General features: G+C 46.0%; 1 long non-coding RNA gene across 2 annotated transcripts in view; it reads left to right on the forward strand.

Moving 5' to 3' along the window:
- Positions 1-1,056: 1,056 nt before the first annotated feature.
- LOC119859320 overlaps positions 1,057-14,548 on the forward strand; it is a 48,358-nt gene continuing 34,866 nt past the window's right edge. The window contains exon 1 of one of the 2 annotated variants that reach the window (XR_006282493.1): positions 1,057-2,617. This is a non-coding gene — a long non-coding RNA (uncharacterized LOC119859320). Of the gene's footprint in view, positions 2,618-7,362; positions 8,928-14,548 lie in introns of those variants that run through there. The other variant, XR_006282492.1, reaches the window with a different exon arrangement.

A 14,548-nucleotide genomic window follows, 5' to 3' on the forward strand; every position in this document is an offset into this window, starting at 1 on the left:
AAATACAGCCCCTGAAAAATCTACCCAGCGGGACAGGACTCTGTTGGAGTATTTAGTTGTCTCTCTCTCTAATCTCAGGTGCTTAACACCTTGAAATCGAAGTTAGTACAAGATAGATGGCCAGACAGAGTGGATGCATTCAATAAAGCTGCTCTTATGGTTCTTTACATTAATACTGAGCCTTAGCATGTCACTCCCAGCCGTCAAGGAGATAACATACAGCTCTAAGAATCCGGTAGAGTTTGCGATAGAGAAGGAAAGGACCCCAGCTGCTGACAGTGGTCTAGTCGGAGCAGCAATGAGCTGCCCATGACCCAGAATTTAGACATTCCTCTGTTCCTAGAGAACTGTCCTGTGGGCAGCATTTGGCGCTGCAGGTTCCAATAATGCCAATTAAAAACATTGTGGATGGTTGATGCTAGTATTGCTTTTGATAAGGGATTGGACAAAAGAGCCATTGGTCAGGTGTTTGTTATTGTTTCTATTTCTAATGCTCCAGACATTAAGTTTGTGGTTTCAGTGACACTGCAAAGCAGCTTCATCCAGGAATGAACTGCACTTAGCAGAAACCTTATTATAGGAGCCTGTGTAGATGTGGTGGAAACACCAGCATCACCTTTTTCTGTCCTTTGTGTGAATGTGGTGCAGGCCTGCTCCTGCTCTCATTGAAACCACTGGGAGAAAGACGTGGGGCCATATACTACAAGCTGTCAGCATCAAATTCATAGCTTACCCATGGGATGAATTTGCCCCTGAGTTTTAGTTTTGCAGAGGATAGTCTCATTGCCCTGATTGCATCCTAAATTCCAGTGCTGCAAGGGTGATTGTGTCACAGACGCACCCTGGAGTTGGAGGTGGCCAAGTGTGAGACTCAGTGGGTTCTGAGCTCAGCACTGACACCACAAGTTTATAGTGAAATGCTTCCCTTCTCCACCTGGATGTAGGAGCTCTGGGTGCACACACCCGAGAGAGTTAAAAACCTTCAAGTGAGTATTTCAGGCTGAATCTGGGAAAATGTGAATCATGATTACTTTAGCTGGGACCAAACCAATGTTCTGGATCCAAGCAACCCTGAGCTTCAGAGAGGATGTGAAATTTGGATCCATGTCTAGCTTCTAGTGCATGGGACTGGAGAAAGGAAGAGGGGATTGGGGAACTTGTCCCTCTGGGATCTCTGCAGGCTGGTGGTCCCAAGCTACTCTTCTCCACTCTCTTGTATGTGGAATTCATTAATTTTCCCCCCAATGAAAAATTGTCTTGTGCTCCTGCTCCAGAAGGGGCTGACTCTCTGATTATTTCCTCTGCATGGAGAACACATGCAGTGGTGGTTTTGCCCTGCTCCCTTTTGTTGGCCCTCTGGCTCCTTCCTCTCATCTCTGTTCTCCCTTGCTTCACTGGACTCCTCTGTCATTTCTCATTTAAGCTCCTTTACATCTGTGCAGGCTCCAGGGTACAGCACGGTCCCAGTTGGACGGCTGTTGCTGAGACTCTCTCATCGTTGGTATGTGAATCAGGAAGATCAAGGCGTTCTCTGACAATGGGGACATTATGCCAAGGTTTCTGTATGTACTGTCTGGTCTACAGAGTGGAGAGACCACCCCTCCCCTGCATTGCCAGCTAGTGAGAGAGTCCCTGTATCCCAGCAGGCTGGATTATGTGACTGATGTCACAGCCATGAATATAAAATGTAAAAGGAATTCAGAGTAACTGTCACAGTGTTTTCACCAGTTGGGATTATTGCAGGATACAAAGCAGCTGAAGCCAATTGTAAAATGATAGCAGAGTGTGCAGGGATTGGGGCTCTATGTGCACGTTTGCAGAATGGGTTGGTAAGCGTGAGTGTGAAGATCTGTAAAATGAATGTAGATCTAACCCATAGCTCCACGAACAGCCTCCATCTGCTCTTGATTGTCTCCTATTCAAACACTTCACTGTGTTTTACGGGCCTCAAACTTTCTAGGAAAGAATATCAGCTGCGTCTTTCTTAGCAATGTTGTTCCTTCTCTTGCCCTCTTCTCCATCCCATCTTTCCTCTCCTTTACCTCCTGTGTCTCTTCCCCTCTTGGATTTCCTGTAATATTCAGTCATGTTTGAAATATTCCTGTTCTGTTTTCTCTCCACACTAGTTGCTTGCTCCTTTGTGGTATCTTGTCCAATACACTGTCATTACTTCCCTTTCGTTCCCACCCCCATTCCCTTTTGTTAACCTAGTTCTCTCCTCTCAGTCTTTCTTCTGTGTTCTCTAGATTTTCTTTCCCCTTTCCTGTATTCTCTCCTTCCATCTGAATGTTCCTTCAACCCCTCCTTCCCCACCCCATCTCTCCCTTTTCTCATTAGCTACCTGCATTCTCTTAACTCTACCCCCTACAACTTAAATTCACTGTTCTCTCACTCTCTCCTTCCATTTACCTTCTTCCCAAGCCCTCCATTCTCTCCCATATCTTCAGCACCATAGTAATGAAGTGAGGATTACTGAGGAAAGACTATGGGCAAGCAAGCCCAGAATAACTTCCTTGTGTTTCTTCATTGTAGGTCTTCTCTGCTTTATCTCCTTCACAGCCATATTGAAGAGCAAGACCAACATGCTACTCATACAGTGCACAACAGCCTGAGAGAGGTATGATGACTGTCAGGATCTCAACAAGGGCAGTTGGGACCAAGAATCAGAGCAGGGGCAAACCTGAGGCTTGGGAGTAGCAGAGGAATTTGTAGTCAGGGTCCAGGCCAGAGGGTCAGAATCAGAAGGTGAAGTCCAAATCAAGTCAGGAATGGTCATGGCAGCTACAGGAGATCCAAACTGTTGCCTGGACAGTTCTTGGAATGCCCCTTATTTTTGTATAGGGTGGGGAGCCAATCAGGAGTCATAAGGCTGCTTCTTGTCAGACCCCTTGAGGTGTGACTTCTCATGCTCTGGTGGCCACAGCAAGGCATGGGCAGTGGAGTGCAGGCTGGTTACAGCTGCTGCTGGGTGGCAGCTCAGCAGGCCTGGGTTCTAGACACATGGAGACTTACAATGACCTTCCCATTTTGAGAACCTCCGCACTCCTGCCAGACTGCCAAGTCCACTCTTGAATGGTGCTCCTTCCTGGCAGCATGTAGCCCTCAGGAACTGAGACATGAAGCAGAATGTATGTTTGGCTTTGATGTTCTACAGGGCAAATCCTGTTGTGGGCAACTCCCCTGAAGTTGATGGGGAATGGAAGAGACAGCGGAATCTAGGCCTGTGAGATCTGCAAAGAGCAATGTCCAGCTCATCTGGCGGGAGGATTCCCTTGGGCTCAACTAGCAGAGTTGTTGCCTATGGCTGAGAAGAGATCCATTGGGGCTGTAGTAACATATGGAATATACATGAGTTGCGCCTAGCCAGAGATTGAGAGAGTGAGCTAATTCTTGGACAAGTCCACGCTGGCATTTTGCCACCAGCTAGTAGATACAGCATAAAGCATTGTGACAGTGGCATTCTGTCTCCAGGACTATGCCAATACAGCAGCTAGATTAGCGTGGTCCCTCACCCAGGCACCACTTGGAGCTGAACTGACAACTTGCTAGGTTCCTGAGAACCACCCTTAATTTTTTGGTTCTGGTATCATCCTTGACATCTGCACAGAAATAGCCTTTGACTGTGCTAGGTCACCAGCAATAAAATCTGTAATTGACCAGCTTTCTCCTCACTTTGGTTACTGGGAGAGGGTAGCCACTGGTTGCATTTGTTAGCTCTTCAGTCCATGTTTGACTATTCCTGGCCTAGAAGAAGCCCCTTTTAATGTTCTGAATACTGAGTGTTGGAAGGGATAGAAGAGGTGGTAGGTGGTTTGCAGTCATTCCACCTTTGAGTGTGATGCAGTCAGATCTCATAAGCTAAGCAGGTTTGGCTTGGTCAACACTTGGAAAGGAAACTTCCAACAAAGCTCTAGGTGCCACAGTAAGTGGTTTATAGGGTTCATTCTTCCCTCTGTGTCAGAACTGAACCAATGCCCCAGCATGTTGGTAAGGGGACTATATTGCTGGAGGTGCCATCTTTCACCTAAGATACAAAAACAGGGCCCTGATCACTTGCGGCTTTAAAGCACATATGTCACTTATTCTAAGAAGGTGGGTCGTAGGAGCATGGATATCCTGCTGAAATTCCAGTCTAGATAATTTCATTCTTCCTCTCTAAATCCCCCTGTGGTTTCAGATTGAGATAGGATTCTTCACTTCCTTTTCTAAACTGTTGTGCAGCATTGCTGTGCCCTGTTAAACCATTGCTACACTCCGCTCCAGACGTAGCTACATTTCAGTGGCTGGTGATGTGATCCCTGTGTCTAGAGAAGCAATACTGGGATGGAAGATGCAATATGGCTATAAAATATTATTAATTAAAAATAAATATTGCAAACGATGCTGAGATTCTTTTCATCGGCACCTTTTTCAGTTCAGAACACTTTCACTATTTAATCAAATAATTCTGAATGTCTCTCTCTCCAGACTTTTTATTCTAGTCCCACTCCCTATGATTCCTACAGGGGGGTGGTGGTGTGAATGACAGAGTAATAACGTGCTCCAGCTCTTGCTCTGAGCCCAATGGCAGGTGTCCCAGTGCCCCTATTGAATGCCACCATCCAAAAAAAAAAATTATCAACAATCTTCCTTCAACAATGATTTATTATTGCCATAATTTGCCTTGGTACAATGAGCTGCAGCACGTATTTCTGCACCCGGGTGACAGCAATTTGATGGCTCCAGGTTCCTATTTTATTTAGTCTTGAGCCTAATATGATTTGGTTACACTTGCCCCCCTCCTCCCTACCCAACCTTTTCTCATTTTGTTTTGTTTTGTACGAGTGTGTGTTTCGCATAACCCTGGGCCGACTGACAGCACTTGTAAAAACCAGAAGTCGATCTTGCAGTGGCTTTTCACCATTAATCAAGCTGCCTGGAATTGGAAAGTAACACTGACAGGCTTTTATCTTGGAGAGAAGGAGGATGGCAGATGTATTTTATGGTGGATGAGCCTTCACGGCTTCTATTAGGCTGGGACTTCAGTGGTACAAGGTGGTGGTTTGCAAAAGGAGGGAGTGGGGGTGGGAAGGAGGAGGCGGAGGTGTGGGGAGGAGGAGAAGCTGGGGAGCAGCCTATAGATAAATAGATCCGTCAGTCAGGCAATGTGGAGGTCTCTAGGCGGCCAGCCATTGTAGGTGACAGAAAAGGCAATCAAAGACAAAACAAATCAAAAGGTACATCTTATCAGCAGCAGGCCAGCTGGACTTCCACAGCACTCGGAGGCCCCGCAGAGGGCAGGAGAAATTAATCGTGCTGTCGAGGCCAGAGAAATTGTTGCCGCTGAAGGTCCAAGTTCAGGCAAGCAGAGGTGGCCAACGTTAAAGGAGAGAGAGAGAGAAAGCGAGAGAGTGGGGGTGAGGAGAGGAGAAAAAAAAAAAAGAGAGAGAAAGCGAGTGCTGCTGTCCTGCCACCTCCCTCCCTCTCTCCCCCAGCTGCCTCGGGCTCCTGACAAGTGCATTCATCGTGCGATGATAGCTCGGCACCTATGATTGGTACCTTTAATAATATAGCCCTCGCTCAGCTGTCACCCTGAAAGAACAATTTTTCCTCCCGCTTTCCTTGATGCAAAGATACATCCGTAATGAGAAGTGTGACAGAAAGTGGGAGCGCGGGGAGCCAAGGAAAGTTTGGAAGAACATTAATCAAAAAGTGAAGCTGGAGGTGATGCTGGCTGCTCGGAGTGACAGTGCCATCAATACACAGCCAGGAGGGGGGCGCTTTGGCCTTAAATATCCTGTCATGTTCCTGACTCTTCATCATTTCCATGCACCCAAGGGGGCAGCTGGTCTCTCCTCCCACCCCCCCCAAGGAGCATCAACTTTGGAAACCTTCTTCCTTCTGCACCACTGAGAGAGGGTCACACCTGGAGTGACTGGGAAACATCCCAACAGGAAACAGGCCAGATTTGCTCTTACAGTAGTGTAAAACCAGAGCAGCTCCACTGCACTCAATGGATTCACACCAGTGTAACTGATGGCAGAACCTGTACCCTTTTCCCACTGTCCCAGGAAACTGGGGCTGTGAGTCCACAGATGATTTCCTTGTGGTTAAGATAACCATAACTTGCTCTGGGTAATAATTCTATCATGCATATGTAGCCAGAATTAGTCTTCACCACCCTCCCTTCTGAAAACGGCTGTGTGGTGGCTGCCATATTTCACCAAGGAAGTGGCTGCCTTCCAGTGGGGAGGTGAGTGATCCATACATCTCTGGTGTAGGATGTATCTGCGGTCTGGTCTGTAATGTAGTTGGGATCCTTCAGGGGAAAGGTATTGTGGATTAGGTTATGTCTTGAAGCCCTTACTCCATCCATGCTCCCATTGAAGTGAACTGAATTAAGTCTTCAGGATTTGTCCTATTATTATTAACATCCATTTTATCTTCTTGTGCTTAGACGCCAGACAGCACTGCTTAATCCTGGTTTTAGAGCTTTATGAGGCTCCTAGAGCATGTGGTGTTTAGATTCTCTAGCACATCTACCTTGCATCCTAAAGCACCTATGCATCCTTATAAAACTGGTTCACAACTATCCAGCCTGCCACAGTATCGTTACGTATATGACTGCTCCTTTGGATGGGGCGCAGGAAAGATAAACCAGGAAAGTTCAGATTCAGCATGTTCAAACTGAGGTCTAAAAGAAAAGCCAGAGTTCAGGTCTGCATGGGGACAGAGAAGGGACGAGGGGAGAAACATCTCTGCCTTATTTAAGAAGGTGAATAAGTGACAGTACCCTGGCAGAGAATTCTTTCCTGTGGGTTTTAACAGCATTCCACTGTACTCAGATCTGCTCATGTGATTAATGGTGCCATCAGAAGAACCCCCTGGGCTGGATTTCTTTAGCCTTATTGTATGGCAGCCTAATCCCTTATTCTGTTCATTCTTGGTCTTGTACCTACTGCTGATTTGTTCAGATGCATCTATTTTTGTTTTAATCCCAACAAAAAAGGGGATTGCAAGTGGATCTGGATTAAATAGGTTTGTCTATAAAGGCTGGAGAAGCAAGGCCCTTTAGTTCATTGTCTCAAATATAGTAAGCTCATGAGGACAGAAGGGGATGTGTGATGGGGTATGCCAATGCCACACTGGGCAACACAGGGTTAACAAGCCCACATGAGCTCAAGTGGCCCTGCCTCATCACCCCACAGGGTTAACAAGCTAACGTGAGCTCAGGTGGCTCTGCCCCATCACACCTGTGAGTAATGTTGGAATTGGAGGGAGGAGCTTAAGAGGGAGAAACCCAGCTTGGTTCATAGCAAACCAGGAAGGAGAGCTGGCCTTCAGCACCTGAAGAGAGGGCTGCTCCTTGGTTCACTACTGCTTGATAGTTTCCTCCTGGAAGGGAGGGTCAGTCTGATCCTGACTTACTTTGAGAGGGGACTGTTCCTCTCTACTATGTGTGGATTCAATTTACAGCCATAGACTGATAAGTGCTCTTCTGAGGGAGGAGAACCTAACCCAACTTTGGGATGATTCATTTATGTTGATTTCCCTTTATCTGTTCACTGACCTTCATGGAAGGGGTAGACTACCTAGGGTCTAGCCAGAGAGCTGAGCCTCTTAGGACTGGAAGTGGAGTGGGAAAACCAAATGACCATCACAGTGCGGCAGCCTGGGTGAGTGCTGGGGCCCTGCCTAGAGTCTAGGGGATGCCCTAGGGAAGGAGCTCTAGTGCTAGGGGGTTTTGTGGAATATGCTTAGAAGCTGTTCTGTTGTGTGCTATTTCCAAACATCAGAGGGAGATTACTTTCATCCACCTCCCATGAACATATATAACTTCTGAAGACAGTAATGGGAGTTACTTACACCATATATCGGGAATAAGGGTTGGTGGAGAAGATACTCCTTAAAGAGCCACAGATGCATATAGAAAAAGGAGAAACAGGGAAAATGGGAAAGGCAGAGAAATGAAGATCCTGTTTCCATGCAAATGTCCTTGGTAATAAAGCATAAGAGAAGGAGCTAATAATCCTGGGAAATTCTCCAGTGCTTTCCATCCAGGCATTTCATGAACATTAATGAATGAATATTTACACACCAGTGTGAAGGCAGTAAATACCCATTTTGCTGAGTAGATAGACTGTCTCTACCCTAATTTTAAGAGTAAAATGTGCAAGTGTCTAAGGGGGTCAAACTCCCATTTGCAAAAGTGACTTAAGCCTAGATCCGCAAAAGTATTTAGGCACCTAAGTCTCATTGAAACCAATGGGAGTTACTATGATGGGTGCATAAACCCCACATTGGTTAACAAGATTAATAGAAGCTTCAGAGCTCAATTAGCCTACTTGGTTGCACCTGAAGGATGTGTTAGGGCCAAGTAGTTATCAGAACCAGCTGGATGGTCTTCATAAAGGAGTGAGGTCAGAAAGATAGGAAGAGACCCAGGAGAGAAGAAATTTAGGTCCCTCTTCTCTGTTGCTGGAAAAAGAACCATAAGGAAGCTCTAGAAGCACAGCTAGTTCTGTGGTGGGCCCTGACATTAGGGGTGAGGCTCCTGGGAAGTAATTCTAAGGGCTAGTGTTCTGGAAGAGGAAAAGGGAACTGGGGAGAACCCAGAATGGCTAAAAGCTCAAGCCCATGGTGGCTTTAGTTGTTTGGGCTGATTTGAGATTTTCTTGAGTTCTACTGGGGAGAAGCCTGGGAACCAGATACCCTGAAAGAAGAGCAGGGTTGAAGAAGAGCCCAGGAGGGGTGGAAGATGCTGTACTGATGGCTAGTACTGTGGTGGACATTGGGACACTAATCCTACTGACTACATGTGACTGGTCTGAAGGGCTGAATCCCTAAAAGAACCTGACCATTACAGGGCCTGAATGGCCCTCAGAAGGCAGTGATTGAAGGGAAGGTTGTGCAAGACTGTGCCCAGGCATGATGGGTCTTATCAGCTGGTGAGTCACTCTTTTACAAGCACTTAGATACCTTTTGATGCTCTCTGGCCCTTAGGCTCCTAAGTTCTATTTAGTTTTTCAGGTTTCTATGACTTTCAGGTGCCTCAGCTTAGGGGTGTCCAACTTGAGACAGATGGGGCTTGATTTTTTTTCGGAGGTGCTGAGCACCTACAACTCTGAAGTCACAAAGAACCCAGTGTTTCTGAAAATCAGACTGAGTGCCCCAGTGTAGTGGATGCTCATAAAAACTTTGGCCTGAATGACATACTTGTTCAAGACCACACTAAAAGTCAGTGGAAGAATTGAATCTAGCAGTTCTGTCCTGATTCCTGGTCACTGGCTGTTACCCCTAGACCACACTCTTTGTAGAAGTACAGAATATGTACAAGATAGGAACTCAAGTGCTTCCAGGCTAAACATTTTATGGAAGCTTTTTTCATGAAGAATCAGCTGATCTTTAGCATTAATATGTCCCAGGATGCCCCCTTGTATATAGAGACTCCAATGTGATATGGCAGCTCCTAGGGGAGGAGGAAATGACTAGCAACAGAGCTCCATCACGTGGCTGTATTCCAGTTTGACTTTCCATTCAAACCGGGAGTTAACCCAGAAAACAAGTATCTGATCTTCTCCAGTCCCCAAGCTGTTATAACAAATTTCCATCATGTAGGTCTGATTCTCCATTGGGGGAGCTCTCTCATCCCTGTTCCTGAGCTGGCAATGCCAGCTATGAAAGCTTCATTACAGATGTAAAACTGGCCTTTTCCACTCTCCAATCTTAGTGCCTGTGCTTCAACTTCATGAGCTAAAGGACCAGGCCAATTAACGTGAACAATATAAAATTAACATACTCATTAAATGGATTAAAAGCTGGCTAACTGACAAACTGTAATTGTAAATGAGTAATCATTGTTAGGTGGATGTGTTTCTAGTGGGTTCACACAGGGAGTAGTTCTTGGTTCTGATATATAACAATTTTATCAATGACCTGGAAGAAAACAAAATCATCACTGATAAAGTTTTCAGATGACACGCAAATTCGGGGAGTGGTAAATAAGGAAGAGGGCAGGTCACTCAGAGAGAGAGGTCTGGACTGCTTGGTAAGATGGGTGTAAGCAAACAATATGTGTTTTAATATATTTATACATTTGAGAACAAAAGAATGTACCCATACTTACAGGATGAGAGATTTGATCATGGGAAGCAGTGAGTCTGACGAAGATTTGGGGATCATGGTGGATAATCAGATGAAGATGAGCTCCCAATACAATGTTGTGGCTGAAAGGACTTGTGCAATCTTTGGATGCATAAATGGGAGTCTTGAGTAGGAGTAAAGAGATTATTTTACTTCTGTGTCTGTCACGGGTGTGACTCCTGCTGCAATACCACATCCAGTGCTGGTGTCCACAATTCAAAAGAGATGTTGATAAATTGGAGAGGGTTTAGAGAAGAGCCATGAGAATATCAAAGGATTAGAAAACATGACTTATAGGATACACTGAGCTCCTTAAGTCTATCTAGTTTACCAAAGAGTGTTAAGCGGTGACTTGATTATAGTCTACCTACATGGGGAACAAATATTTGATAATAGGCTCGTCAATCTAGCAGAGAGGGGTATAACATGAAGATGAAGCTAGACCAATTCAGACTGGAGATAAAATGTACATTTTTAACAGTGAGGGTAATTAACCATTGGAACAATTTACCCAGGGTTGTGGTGGATTCTTCATTGCTGGCCATTTACAAAGCAAGATTGGATGTTTTTCTAACAGATCTGCTCCAGGAATTTTTTTGGGGGGAAGTTCTTTAGCCTGTGCTATACAGGAGATTAGACTAGCTTATCACAGTGGATCCTTCTGGTCTTGGCATCTACGAATAACTTCCATGCCATTGTACCAGATGGACAGGCTTAGAGGTGGTCTCATAGAGCCTTGCTTGCCTTCGACACAGTTCAGAGCATCCTCTTGGATGACCTGCATTGAAAGGAGAGTGCCTGGCAGCTAAGGGGGATGTACATGGAGGAAAGGAGGTTGCCCTTTTATAGTTGAATCATGTATCTGGTATGGAAGTGTGCACATCCCAGAAACCACTGTCATGTTTGATTGTCTCCTCAGTGACCTCAGAGGAATGATCGTGTAACCCACACACTTCCTGGGTGTGGTGGTCTGTCCCATCTAGCAAGCGTTATTTTCGTGTAATGTGCATTCATTTTGTTCCAAGTATGTTAAATCTTCATTCAGAAGCCACCCTAATTTAGCAATCACACCTTTATCATGCAGTCAGAAGGGGAAAGGAGTGATAGCAATTTTCACTGCTCTAGCAATGTGAAGTAATTCTGTTCAGGAGAAGTGAGGTTGCTAAATGAAGATATATGGTCAGCAGGTCTACGTTTAGCCTGAAGCACCATTGTCAGCTTCCTTGTTCTGTGATTACTGGGTACAACATTGTCTGTTACTACAGAATCACCATGGTCCTTTTAACATGGTGCTGGGGCTTACATGCACAGTTTCTGGTTTCCTTGGAAGAGGGAAACTCCTTTCCTCAGTGAACATTGTTTAAAAAGCATGAGGATTTGAGTTGTGTGGGTTTGAACCTTTTAATAAAGGCAATGCTCTGGGGCTCCTGCAGTGCAAGTCTCAGTCTCAAAGTGCTTTGTAAACCCTGAATGAACTTCACACCAGGTGTGACCCAACTATAATCCCCATATCATGAAAGTCTAAACTTAGACCCAGAGGTTCTGTCTACACTGCAGCTGGGAGGGTGCTTCCCAGCCCAGGTAGACAGATGCATGCTGGCTTCCCTTGAGCTAGCATGCTAAAAATAGCAGTGTAGCCACCCAAGCTGGGACCTGGGGGCCAGACTTAGACTGGGGCAGATAACCTGACCGATGCCCCAATGTCCACACTGCTATTTTTAGTGTGCTAGCCTGAGAAAAGCTAGTATGAGTCTGTCTACCCAGGCTGGGAGGCACAATTCCAGCTGCAGTGTAGACATACTGTTACACATCCTACCTTCCCTGGGTATGTCTTTCCCATGGTCGCTTCTCATCTACCCTACAATTACAACAGTCTTGGGGCACAAGCATGCTATAATGTAGCTGGATATATTTTTTTTCCTGCATAGATGGGACCAAATCACACTGTACTCATGTTAAAAGATTTGTAATAGGGTGCTCTGCCCCCTTTAAGGAGTAGTGGGGACTGGGAACAGCCAACCCCTCTTCCCTGGTGTGGCCCTTTTAAGGAAACAGGCATTCAATGGAACAGCAGAAAGGCCAGGGACTGGGAGGGGGGAAGAGATGTTAATCAGGTAGCTACCTCCTGAACATGATTAAAACCAGCTATTAGGTGACTGCCCAGAGGAGAGGAGAATTTCAGGGGAGCATTGAGTGTGAAGGAAGGGTCCCTGGGAGGGGAACCCACAACTAGAAGAGAGATTGGTGGGCTACCGAAGCCTGCCTGAATTAGAGCCCATTCCTAAGAATGGAACTCTGGAACTAAAGGGAAGATGTGTGCGAGCCTAAGGAGCAAGGGATGCTCTGTGGTGCAGGGCTGGAACCCAGATACTAGTGAGCAGGGGCAGGCTGCCTGAATCATGGCACAGCCCCATGAATCTCTTAACCAAGGGGAAGAGTTGGGAGCCCAAGGATCAGGGCAGGAGGTGACCTGTGGGACAGGCTCTCCAGAGAGGCCAAGGGCTGCAGTGGTACTGACAAAGCCCCCTGGCTCAGAGGAAAATGGAGGGGAAGCAGGAAACTGAAGCCCTGGAACAAGGGTGAATTGGAAGCCACAAGAGGGAAGGGGTTGGGCCTGAAAGGACAAAGGAAATTATATAACAAAACATAATACATGAGACCCCAGGAAGGGGAATGTTGCTGTAAGTATTCTGGGCTGTGACTAAGTTACTGGGAGAACCAGAAAGGAAATTAAGACAGGGTGCCTGCAGGACCACCCCAGCCCATGAGGGAGTTTGCTCTGGGATGACACCCTCCCACACGAATTGTGTTGTAAGCCTGAAGGCTGGAGCACCATTCCATTAACATGGTATAACTAACTTGGTCTGATTTCCCAGAGATTGAAACCTGTTCTAAAACAGTGGGGAGACAATGCAGCATAACAGAATTTGCAGTGTAAACAAAACCTATGGGGCATAGCTGGATATAAGACCCAGGAATCCTGACTCCAGTCCCCTGCTCTAATGGCCAGAGTATATTCTTAATATATAAGCTCCTATGACATTTTACAAAAAGCACCAAAGAGGCAAAATGACATTCCATGTGAAAACAACCGGTTACATGATTTCTCCCCCACAACCTGGACTTTTTTTGATTGCTGGAGCTGTCCACAAACGCTACAGCTACTGCACTGTGTGGCAGGCAGGAAAGGTGGGTGGAGGATATAGATTGCATATAATCTATAGCTTTGAAAACCAGAAGTAGGAAGTGTTCCAGGCTGCAGTTTAGGGACCTGAGGATATGCAGGACAACAGAGGTGGTTTCAAATGCTGGGAAAAGGTAACTCATAAGTCTTATACTGCACTCCGCACCAGGAACTATCTGGAGGCTAAAGGATCCCTCTCTGGTTCAGCAGCACTACTAGACTAACAAGCTTTCCGCTCTGCGCTCTCAGAATGGACTTTGGAAGCAAAAGATACTCAGTACTTCCCAAGGGGAAGCAGAGGTTTGGATCTGAGCTATGGATTTACATAATCTAATAAGATTTCCCCTCTTCTCCCACTTATCAACTTCCTTGAGGTTTGTATGGAGCATGGCAGCACTACAGTAAGTAGGCAAGAAAAGAACTACTTCTCCTATTACTGTAGCACTGGTGCCTAAGAGCGTGCACATGCACATGCACAAATTGTGACCCAAAAAGTAGAGCAGCTGCATCCCCAAGACTGTTGTGGCTGTGAGCCACAGTCTGAAATTGCCATTAACGGCTGAGTTGTGCAGTGGCGCCTGCCCTCCATAGTTTTCATGAGACTGAAAAGGAAGCAGCTATATTTGATGCTTTCCTCCTACACTATAGATGTCTGAGCTACCTCTGCTAACAAGAAATATGTGCCCAACATTTAGTGCAACTGTAGCAGTTTGCCAGATTAAGAGCATAGCTGTACCTGTCCCCTGCCTGCCATTCCATGGGAGGTCAACTAATTTAGCAAAGAGCTTAAACTGCTCCAAACCCCAAGGGTTCATGTCAGAAGAGCAGCCCAAATGCCATCCTGGGTTAGAGCAAATACGTATAAATATAAAAAGAGTGACTGACTGACTTATTGGTAAGCTCCATTTAAAAAAGCCTGAAGTACCAGTTCTGGGACATGCAGCTGGAGTCGGGTGCTGGAACAATTTTTATGGGGGGGGGGTACTGAGATCCATTGAACCAAACTGTAAACCCTGTATATGATGGAAACCACTTCAAGCTGGGGGTGCGGTAGCACCCTTAGTTCTAGCACCTAAGCCTGGCATTGGGGAAACATTGCTGTCTGAAAACTTGAGACCTAGATGCTTCAGACAATGTAGCTTAAGTCAAAGATGGCTTTTCATTTTGAATCCCTCAGATAGTGAGTGCCCAGCTTGGAACTGGAAGGTCAGGCCCAAGAAGTGCTAAGCACCCAGAACTCCG

This window comes from Dermochelys coriacea, chromosome 7, assembly GCF_009764565.3.
Source record: "Dermochelys coriacea isolate rDerCor1 chromosome 7, rDerCor1.pri.v4, whole genome shotgun sequence".
Classification (NCBI taxonomy): domain Eukaryota; kingdom Metazoa; phylum Chordata; order Testudines; family Dermochelyidae; genus Dermochelys; species Dermochelys coriacea.